Raw genomic sequence first — 11,663 nt, 5'->3', positions numbered from 1 at the left:
GATTCCCCGTTCAAGATACAGCTGGCATTCATTGTCTGGTTCTTGTGGTGGCTCCAAAAATTGGTTCTTATGGTGGACTCAAGAGAGAAATTGGGCTTTCTGCTCATTCCCAGGCCCCCTGGCCCCTTGCTGGACAGGAAATGGCAGAGATCATTTTGGCCCCAGTGGTGGCTGGAGGCACCCAGAGTGACTGCTGTGGGTGATGCCAGCATCCATGCCCATGACACATTGCTCAGGCTAGCTTTGGCTGACTGTGGAGCTGAAGGAGGAGGGTTGGCAGTTGTTGGCAGAAAACGTGCACTGCTATGGAACTCATGAGAAGACCTATGAAGTGGTGGTGAAGGCAGAAAAGAAATCTTACTTCCCGGCCAACATTGCATTGGCTCCTTCATGCCCGGCTCAGCCATCTGAAGTATTTCAGCATCACTTGACTTCTGAGCCTTTAAATTCCCAGCATCTTAATTGCTATGCTTTAAAATCCCAGCAGACGCTCTGATGATGGTCAGGAAGTGCTTCCTAATGTTGAGCTGGAAACTCTTTTGATTTAATTTCAAAAGAGTTTCCGGCTCAACATTAGGAAGAACTTCCTGACTATTAGAGCGGTTCTTCAGTGGAACAGGCTTCCTCATGGGAGGTGGTGGGCTCTCCTTCCTTGGAGGTTTTTCAACAGAGGCTAGATGGCCCTCTGACAGCAATGTGGATCCTGTGAACTTAGGGGAAGTACTTGTGAATCCTTGCATCGTGCATGGGGTTGGACTAGATGGCACTGGGGGGTCCCTTCCAACTCTGATTCTATAATTCCATCTGTTAAATAAGACAAGCAGAGGTCAATTATATCAAGATAAGGTGCTAAGCTACAGAAGGAAGCTGATTCCATACAGATCTCCTTGCCCAGCAAGGCAACTATTAAGTTCTTTGCAGGATACGAGGGTGCAGAGTGAATTTTGGGAGGCTGGGGGGAGGCAGGGCAAATACGAGGCACAGCATCAATTAAGATATTCCTTAATCTCACATGACCTGGCAGTGGAGGGGAGTGAGCTGCAGGGGTCCCACAAGCCTAGATTTTGGGCCTGTCACCACAGATGAGTCCTTTGCTTCTGAGCATTCTTAGACTAGACGTGCTTCTCAGGAGTCAGGCTCCAGCAAGCCACACGCCAGCCCCGCCCCTCCGAGAGCTCTTGCATGTGTGTGTGTTTCATCGCAGACCAAACTGCCCATGGCCGCCATCCCAAAATGCTTCCTTTCTATGCTGCTGTTGCGTTTGTTTCTGCCTTCCCTGCAGGGGGCGGGGGTGGAGCTCACTTGCAGGGATTCACTTCCCTGCCACCTTCAGATTGGTTCAGGGATGCTGCGGAACAGAGTTTCTTTGGGAAAGTAGCAGAGGACACCGGCCTGACCTTCTTTGTATCTACCTCAAGGAAGAAAGCACAGGCTGCCCTCCTGAATATTTACACAGTTGCACAAATAGGAGCAGCGCTCTTTGGTGACATTTAGCCGGCTGCTGGGTTTCTCCATAAATGCTTTGGTGGCCTGAACAAATGGCAGCCTTTTCTCTTGGAAAGAATCCCTCGTGGCCCTTTCCTCCGGACCAGTTGGCAGGTGGGAGGGGAGGGCAGAATTTGGAAGAGCTGAGCGCTGGAGCTGAACACCACGGGAAGCCCCTCGTGCTTTGATGAGGCTTCCCCAGCAGTAGTTCAAGGCTGCTGAATTAATGGCTTCTTGCCAAAAAAGCCTAAAATTAAAAAGTGGATTTTAATTAAAGATTTTCAATTATGCACAAGGCCTCTGAATCAGAGTCAAGATTAGCTGCCCCTGGGAGCTCGTGTCAGTCTGCTCAGCGACGTCTCTGGCTGTGCTCAGGACACAGATCTTCAGGCTGCATCACCGAACGCTGGGCTGGGGGAGGCAGAAGAAGAAGAAGAATTGCAGATTTATACCCTGCCCTTCTCTCTGAATCAGAGTCTCAGATCAGCTCACAATCTCTTTTATCTTCCTCCCCCACAACAGACATCCTGGGAGGTGGGTGGGCCTGAGAGGGCTCTCACAGCAGCTGCCCTTTCAAGGACAGCTTTGCGAGAGCTTTGACTGACTCAAGGCCATTTCAGCTGCTATTTATTTATTTATTTATTTATTTATTTATTTATTTATATTAAGATTTATACCCCGCCCTTCTCACCTAAGTGTCTCAGGGCGGCTTACAACAGCTTACAGCTGCTGCAAGGGGAGGAGTGGGGAATCAAATCTGGTTCTCCCAGATAAGAGTCCGTGCACTTCACCACTACACCAAACTGGCTCTCAAAGGCAGGAGGATGGAAACAAGATGGGGGTGTAAACGGGGGGCGGGGGGGTAATCTGGAGGAATTTGTATTCATTCATTCATTCATTCATTCGTTCATGTATTTATGTTGTACAGAGGGCACCTTTCCTACTGCGATCCAAGGCAGATGACACAATGGAAGCCAACAGAGTCAGTAGGATGAAGAGATGTCTAATAAACAATGTAACAGGACAAGGATTGTAGAAATCTGACACAAGGCATAAGAATTAAACATAATGCGTTGAACAGTGTAAGAAATAGCAGCGACAGCAAGATAAAAACATATAGCAACATGTATGAGTAGTCTAATCCACAGGTCTGCTGAAATGTCTTGCTGACGCATCCTGTGAAAAAGCAACCCGTTCCTTTACAGAGATGCCCTCTTGGTGGGAGTGATGCCCAGATGTGTGGGAGCCTTCCTGACCTCCTTAAGCAGACCGTTCCCTTGGATGGGGGCCAAGAATGTGCCTGCCAGGATACTTGTGGGCCTTGCCCATTTCCAAGGTCTTCTTCATCAGTTGAAGGCCCCGTTCAGAGAAGCGACTGTCATGGCAGGCCCTGGAGGAGAGCTGGCTCTCCTGGTAGGAGGGTCAGAGGCCATGACGGGCTTTGTAGGCGATGACCAGAGCCTTGAACTGAAGCTGGTAGCTCATCTGAGGAGTGAGAATGTGTTCAAGGCAAGCAGGCTTTGAAAGGCTGATTTGTACTTCTTGGTTCTTTCAAATGTACCAGTGCAGAAAAGGGAAGCCGTAGGGTGCATCTGTTGACATCCAATCGCATTTCCGTGGCAAGGGCAAAACCCATACAGACATCTTCAGCACCCTGGAGACGGACAGCTCCAAGAGAAGGTGCAAGAAGCCGGGGACTCTCTGGCAGATGTTGCTCTTGTTGGAAACAGAATCCACACCCTGAGCAGCTGAATGGAGCTCCAGTGTTCTGTCATGCAGGCTTTCTCTTGCCAGCCACCTCCCAAACCAGGAGAAAAGGGCGGGGGCAGGAAGGGGGGCAGAGCTGCCTTGAAAGGAGAGTGCTAATTCAGGCGAGCAGAGCCTCCACCAGCCCATTCCAGCTGTCTGCCTGGCCCTGATGAGCAGCCTCTTCCCTGCTTTCCAGTGTTTTTATGCCTTCATAACTCAAAACACCCTTTCATTTGGAAGATAAAACTGTACAGACTATTAGTTTATAATGTAGATCACAGCTTTGGGCAGCAGAAGGGAGTGAAAGTCAGAACGCCAGGAGCATTTGCATACAGAGTGGTTGTGGCTTCTCAAGGATATCCGGGACTTCTTTTTCTGGCTAGTTTAGCATGTAAAGTATTGTCTTTTAAGCAGAAAGGCCTCTTGCCACCTCGTAAGGCAGGGAAGTGGCAGGCAGTGCAGAGGGAGGGGAAGCGCTCTGGCCTTGGCCTCATGGCTGACAGCAGCACACCCAGTCGGTGCTCAGGGCCCCAATCCCAGGACTGCCAGGGGCCACGGAGAGCTCAGAGCCACCTCTTGGGAGTCCCATTTTCTCTGCAGCTAGTTTGAAAATTGCCCTCCTGCCAGTTCTAGCCCATTAAAACTGAAGATGGAATAAAAAATGAATGCTGCTTTCACCAGGTAGCTCTTCATTGCCGCATAGCAAGCGAGTGCTGTCAGGCTTGTCTGTCTGCACAGAGACTCCCTCCCCCTCCCCCCGCCACCAAGGAGGAGTCAAAAAGCCGCTTCTCTCCCTCTCCTCTCCTCTCCTCTCCTCTCCTCTCCTCTCCTCTCCTCTCCTCTCCTCCGTGAACTCAAGGAGGCTGTGAGGCTTCCCCTGAAGGCTTCTAGGGCAGAAGGCAGATTCGAACCAGAGCCTCCCAGAACTACCCCACCTACACCTCACTGATAACACTCCCAGCTCGCTCCACAGGAGCAAGGAAACCTTCCAACATACTGGAGCTTTCAGGTGGGGTTCTCCTGTCTGCAGAAACTTGCATCATTTGGGAGCGACAGTTGCAATCACGCAGCTATGCCACCATTTCCAAACAGGACTGTGCAGCTACATTGGATGTTATGGGCTTAAATCCTGATCCAAAACTTCTGAAAACAATTAGGGACACAAGAACATCAGAAGAGCCCTGCTGGGTCAGACCAGGGAGGGTCCATCTAGTCCAGCCTCCTGTCTCACACAGTGGCCAACCAGTTCCTCTGGAGGGCCAACAACAGGGCAGAGAGACTGAGGCCTTCCTCTGAGAAGAACATCAGAAGTGCCCTGCTGGGTCAGAACAGTGAGGGTCCATCTAGTCCGGCATCCTGCCTCACATAGTGGCAAGCCAGTTCCTCTGGAGGGCCAACAAAAGGGCAGAGAGGCCGAGGCCTTCCCCTGACAAGAACATCAGAAGAGCCTTGCTGGGTCAGTCCAGGGAGGGTCCACCTAGTCCAGCCTCCTGTCTCACACAGTGGCCAGCCAGCTCCTCTGGAAGGCCAACAACAGGGCATGGAAGCGAAGGCCTTCCCCTGAGAAGAACATCAGAAGAGCCATGCTGTTTTAGTCCAGCGAGGGTCCATCTAGTCCAGTCTCCTGCCGTACACAGTGGCCAGCCAGTTCCTTTGGAGGGCCAACAACAGGGCAGAGAGGCCTAGGCCTTCCTCTGAGAAGAACAACAGAAGAGCCCTGCTGGGTCAGACCAGGGAGGGTCCATCTAGTCCAGCCTCCTGTCTCACACAGTAGCCAGCCAGCTCCTTTGGAGGGCCAAGAACAGGGCAGAGAGGCTGAGGCCTTCCCCTGGGAGGAACCTCAGAAGAGCCCTGCTGGATCAGACCAGGGAGGGCCCATCTAGTCCAACCTCCTGCCTCACACAGTGATACTAGTTCCTCTGGAGGGCCAACAACAGGGCAGAGAGACCGAGGCCTTCCCCTGAGAGGAACCTCAGAAGAGCCCTGCTGGATCAGACCAGGGAGGGTCCATCTAGTCCAGCCTCCTGCCTCACACAGTGATACCAGTTCCTCTGGAGGGCCAACAACAGGGCAGAGAGACCGAGGCCTTCCCCTGAGAGGAACCTCAGAAGAGCCCTGCTGGATCAGACCAGGGAGGGCCCATCTAGTCCAGCCTCCTGCCTCACACAGTGATACCAGTTCCTCTGGAGGGCCAACAACAGAGCAGATAGGCCGAAGCCTTCCCATAATTTTGCATCCTGGCTCCAGCATTCAGAGGTTTAGTGTGGAATTTCCCCTCAGTCACCAGGGCTCGTAGCCACTGACAGACTTTCCTCCATGAATCTGTCTGATCCCTTTTTAAAGCTGTTTATGCTTGTGGCCATCACCACATCCTCTGGTAGCAAATTCCACATTTAAATTCCAAGATCTGTTCTGTTTTCTGCTTATCAATGAAGCTTCCCCTCAACCGCACACCTCTGTGGAGGAGCATGGAGGCAGGTGAGGAGGCCTCAGCTTCCCCGCCCCCCCCCCTTCTCCACTACTCATCCGTGGTGATAGAAATGCTGGTCAGATGTGGAGGGAGGCCCTGAGCACTGAAAACTTTGTTTTGTTCCAGTGGAAGGTTTCCTCTCCCCAATGAGACTCAGCAGTAATTACATTAGAACGCTGCTCTCTGCTTGCCTTGTAACAGGGACGATATTTTTTAAAGATTTATTATTGCCAAGCTCTTCCATTTCCACTGAAGCAGGAAAACTTTAGCGTCCCACACTGATTAGGAAAGGGGCTTGTGCTGTGAGTTGGAGCACGTCCTTTCCCTCCCTGTGCCAGAGAATCGCCTCCAGCAGCTGCTGTCTTGGCTTAGAAGAGGGGTGAGAGGAGAGAGCACCTCCTCAAGAACCTTCGGGGGTTAGCCAGGAGGGCATCTGAGCCACAAGGAGCTCTTCCCAATTCACTCACCCCTAGATGCGGGGGGGGGGGGGGGGATGCTTCTGAATGGGAAGGGAGAGCGTGAGCAAGGGGGATCCAATTGCATGGATCCAAACTGCCCAAGGGAAACTCCAAACGAGCCTTTTTAAACTGGAAGCAGGGGTGGAACACTTCTAGGGCCTCAAATGCTGCTTTGCCGAGATATAATTGTTTCCAGGCACTTCTCAGTTGATGGAGGCAGCAACAGCACTTGACTTGTGCTCTTGATTGCCTCCTGGGGAGAGGAGCCCTCCACCCGCACCCTCTCTGGCAACAAGCCCCGGGAAGCAGATGTGAAGGAGGAGGGATTCCAGGGAGAGACGCCAGGCAGGAGGCAGGCCCAGGAAATCCCTTCCCCAGCAGCTGGTCCCCAGTCGATTCCCTCCCACCTCCAGCCAACAGCATCTCAAGCGTCAGGATCTGGGCGAGATCTCTCTTTGCCTGAGAGCTTAGAAGGGTGCTGAGTCCCTGAGAGTTCTCAAAGGGATCGCCAGTGAAATTGTCCAACAGAAGCATTCAGCTGTTGGGTCAAGCTGGCCTCCTTCCTTCCCTCCCTCCCTCCCTCCCTCCCTCCCAGTAGATTCAAAGGAAGCTCATCTAACACTCATTTTGAAAAAGCAACCCAGAAAAGTTAAGGTCCATTAGACTAACTTCTTTCCCAGAGAAATGGATGGAAACAGCATCTTTGAAGGCAGGTGGGCTGCTGCATCGCCTCATCACCTGGCTGCTCCGCCACCCTCCGAGGCCAGCCTCTTGCCCACCAGGTGTGTGTGTGTTGCGGGGGGGGGGGAGGTCAGGCAGTACTGCTGCTGGCTGGGGGGGAGCCTTGGCTCTTATCACATCCCCCCCATTAGATATGCCCACCCACCCACAGGGTCTTCACTGGGAAGGTCACAGTGGCAGCCTGGATGAGCACAAAAATGGTCCCAGAGACACAGGGGCCAAGCAGAGCAGGACTCTGAATCAGCCAATAAGGGCTGGCAAAAATGCACACACACAAAACTCCACCTTCTCTGTAGTCTCCGGGTATATTTCAGCTCCACAAATATATCTGGGTTTTGGGTGAGGGACAGTGGCTCAGTGGCAGAGCATCTGCTTGGTAAGCAGAAGGTCCCATGTTCAATCCCCAGCATCTCCAACTAAAAAGGGTCCAGGCAAATAGGCATGAAAAACCTCAGCTGGAGACCCTGGAGAGCCGCTGCCAGTCTGAGAAGACAATACTGACTCTGAGGGACCCAGGGGGGGTTGATTCAGTAGAAAGCAGCTTCATATGTTCATATGCTCAGGGGAGGGATGGTGGCTGAGTGGTAGAGCATCTGCTTGGGAAGCAGAAGGTCCCAGGTTCAATCCCTGGCATCTCCAACTCAAAAGGGCCCAGGCAAGTAGGTGTGAAAAACCTCAGCTGGAGACCCTGGAGAGCTGCTGCCAGTCTGAGGAGACAAGACTGACTTTTAGGGACCAAAGAGGGTCTGATTCAGTATAAGGCAGCTTCATATGTTCATATGTCAGGAGAAGAAAAAAAATCCCCCCAAAGCCCTTGCCAGCCAAGGGAAGCTGCCCAGCAGAGCCCCAGTGAAGCCTGGGGGGGGGGGGAGTTCTCCCTGAAGGATCAGCTCCTGGGGGGGGGGGGCTCTGCAGGGCAGTCCAGTTGGAAGAGACCACCCCAAAGAGCCCCACCTGACAACCATTTTTAGCAGCTTTTTTTCCAGTTTGGATCTATTTGGATCCCTTAAAAATTGGGATTTCTGGGAAAACCCAGATCTGAATACTTCAGTGGTATTGGGATCCAGGCTGGGGGGGGGGCGTTCCTAAATTTTTTTCAGATCCAATAGACCCAACCCCAAAAACACTGAGAGGGGGAAAATGCACCCCCCTCCTTACGATGGGAGGGGGGCTCAAGTGAGGCAGAAGCTAGGTTTGGAAGGTCAGGAGGCAGAAGTGAGATTCTGAGAGGGAGCCGAACACATGTGTGAATTCAAGACTGGAAGTGATATCCTATTTTAGCTTCCTTGCAGCAGAGGGCTGCGTTCAGACGTTTTAAAACCACCACACAAGATGGGTTTTCTGAGGCACAAGACGCCGCTTCCACATCCCCTGCGCAAGTGTTTGGGGTGACCTTTGCTGTGTGTTTTCCCTCTGTTCCTGCTCACTTTGGGCAAACAAGCTGTCTCGTGCCACTCTCTTCACTGCAGCTGCCGGTTCAGGCTGGGGGGGGGGGTGGACTTCTATACAAGCCCAGATGCTCTCCTCTCACACCTTCCTTGGTGTTTTCTTGCTGCGATGAATGGGTGGGGAACGGGAAGGGGATGGAAACTTTCTGCCGGGGGCGGGGGGGGCTACTCCCCAGCAATGCTCCCTCTACACTGAGTGAATGTGAACTAGCACACCGGTTTTTAGCCACAGGCTCACACATTTTTTTCTTAGCTTAGTCTACTTTGTGAGCTCCTGGCATTAAAGCTGAGCTTGAGCAATTGGGCTACTGCATAAATGGCTGAGCCCTGGGGCCCTCCTGCCTGAGCTAACAAGGAAGGGCACAAGTCCCCCTCTGGCATGACCCCCCCCACACACACACCGTGTGCCCTGAGAACCGTCACTTCCTCTCAGGCCTATTGGGGGGGAGGATGTGAAAAGAGAGGCTGAGGTGCTGTGTCCTCACCTCCTTGGAGCAAGAGCTGATTAAAACGTGCTCAATCCAACATATAAATAGGATCACCTCGCCCAGCGTAAAAACAGGCCATGCAGGCAGAGGAGATTCCCGTTGGTCGGATCCTGCTCAGTGCAGAGGTGGTTTGGAATGGGGGTGGGGCAGTGGGGGGGCTGCCTTTCTTGGTCTTCTTCTGGGGGGGGGCTGTGGTGCTCTGCAGGCACACACACATGAAAACTTCTTGGTTGCAGCAGCTCCTGCCTGGGATGAAAACTCTGGCCAAAGAGTAGTTTGGGAAGCCTGGTGTGCAGAACGATACACGCCGCCCTCCCCCCGCCCCCACACGTACACACACAGGGGAGGAGACGTGCTGTTGCTCCTTCGAGTGTGTCTGCAGGGAGCAGACGTTTGCCCTATGAGTGGGAAGGAGACGGATGGGAAATGGAAGCATCCACATGGCTCTGCCACCAATGGGAATCCTGACTGCTCCGGAAGGGAGCCAGGCATGGCAGGCAGCTTCCTTTCGTTCAGTGGGAAGCAAAGCCCCTTCCAGTGGACTGGGGGGCGGGAAGAACACAAAGGATGGTGGGAAGCAAGACTCCCTCTAAGCTGAGGTGTCCTGTGAGCAAAAAGTCTGCTTTGTGAGCTCCTGGCATGAAAGTGGTGAGCTCCTGCATCCATTAGTGTGCTCTGGGGTTCTCCTTCCTGAGCTGAGACAAAAATGTGTGAGCTGGAGGCTAAAAAAGCATGAGCTAGCTCACACTGGCTCAGCTCAGAGGGAACACTGGTGGGAAGGTGGAGACATCTGAAGCCTCAGCCCAGGGCAGCTGCCCCTCCTCTCACCCCAGGGCAGGTGGGGCAAATGAACAGGGTAGGAATCGCTGCCACTGGAGAAAGCCAAAGAGCATCTCCAGCTGGACGCTCTGAGCATCTGGCTCTCTGCCCTCGCACGGCCGTTTAGGGGCTCAGCCCAACTGCTGCTTCTCTCCTACAAGACGGATGCAGGTGGGCAGCTGTGCTGGTCTGAAGCAGCAGAACAAAGGAGAGCCCAGTGGCTCCTGTAAGACCACCCAAGCAAGCTTTTCTTCTGGGCATGAGCTTCCATGTGGAAGCCCACTTCCTCAGCCACCTGGGGACAAAAGTCACCCACCAGTACATGGAGAGAGCAGGTGAGGAGGGTGTTGACAGGAAGGGTTAAATAGAGTCGAGATGCAGCAGATTAGCACACAGCATGATAAAAGAGTTTACAAACAGATGCAAGAACTGAATGAGGCTAGCTTATATAGTGAGATAAGAAGCCAATGTCTCTGTTAAGCCCTGGAGGTTCCATTGTAATAACTTGTAACTCAGCCAACCTCCCACTCCAGTCTGTTTCTAAAGTTCCTTTGCAATCAAACAGCTACTTTGAGGTCCTTCCAGGCCACTTGATGGGGAACCCTGAATGCAGGTAAGAATATAAGAACATAAGAGAAGCCAAGTTGGATCAGGCCAATGGCCTATCCAGTCCAACACTCTGCGTCACATAAGAACATAAGAGAAGCCATGTTGGATCAGGCCAATGGCCCCTCCAGTCCAACACTCTGTGTCACATAAGAGAAGCCCTGTTGGATCAGGCCAATGGCCCATCCAGTCCAACACTCTGTGTCACATAAGAACATAAGAGAAGCCCTGTTGGATCAGGCCAGTGGCCCCTCCAGTCCAACACTCTGCGTCACATAAGAACATAAGAGAAGCCATGTTGGATCAGGCCAATGGCCCCTCCAGTCCAACACTCTGTGTCACATAAGAACATAAGAGAAGCCCTGTTGGATCAGGCCAATGGCCCATCCAGTCCAACACTCTGTGTCACACAGTGGCCAAAAAAACCCCCCAAACCCCAGTGCCATCAAGAGGTCCACCAGTGGGGCTAGAAGCCCTACCACTGTGCCCCCCCCCCAAGCACCAGAATACAGAGCATCACTGCCCCAGAGAGTTCCAACAATAAGCTGTGGCTAATAGCCACTGGTGAATCTCTGCTCCATATGCTTACCCATCCCCCTCTTGAAACTGTCTATGCTTGAAGCCACCACCACTTCCTGTGGCAGTGAATTCCACATGTTAATCACCCTTTGGGTAAAGAAGTACTTCCTTTTATCCGTTCTAACCCGACTGCTCAGCAATTTCATCGAATGCCCACAAGTTTTTTATTGCAATCGCACACTGTCTTGATATTTTCAGTGAGTTACCTGCCACCACCCCAAGATCTCTCTTTTGGTCAGATAGATAGATAGATGATAGATAGATGATAGATAGATAGATGATAGATAGATGATAGATAGATAGATAGATAGATAGATAGATAGATAGATAGATAGATAGATAGATAGATAGATAGATAGATAGATAGATAGATAAATTTATTGTCATTGTTCTCAAAAAAGAAAATGAGAGCAACGAAATGAGGTGCTCTTCCACAAACATACCAACGCATCAACACCCACAAAAGGACATATACATAGACCATTTAAATGCATCTAAAAACAAATAACCATTCATAACCTTGCATTTAGCCTAACCAGTCTCTGCCAGTTCACACCCCATCAACTTGTATTTGTAGCTGGGATTCTTGTCCCCAATGTGCAAACACTTCTTGTCTTCCACAGTGAAGACGGAGGCAAAAAATGCATTCAGCTTCTCAGCCATTTCCCTGTCCTCCTTCAGTAATCCTTTTATGTATGAGAGTTGTGGATCCAAAGCAACATCCCAGCTCACACCCACCACTCAGCAGCCGGCAAAAAGAACAAGGGGGGGGGCGGGGGGGGAAGGGGGCATGAATAGGTGTCTAAGTACGTGTAATGTT

The sequence above is a fragment of the Heteronotia binoei genome, chromosome 21 (assembly GCF_032191835.1).
Source record: "Heteronotia binoei isolate CCM8104 ecotype False Entrance Well chromosome 21, APGP_CSIRO_Hbin_v1, whole genome shotgun sequence".
Lineage (NCBI taxonomy): Eukaryota > Metazoa > Chordata > Lepidosauria > Squamata > Gekkonidae > Heteronotia > Heteronotia binoei.
This window is presented reverse-complemented; position numbering follows the sequence as displayed.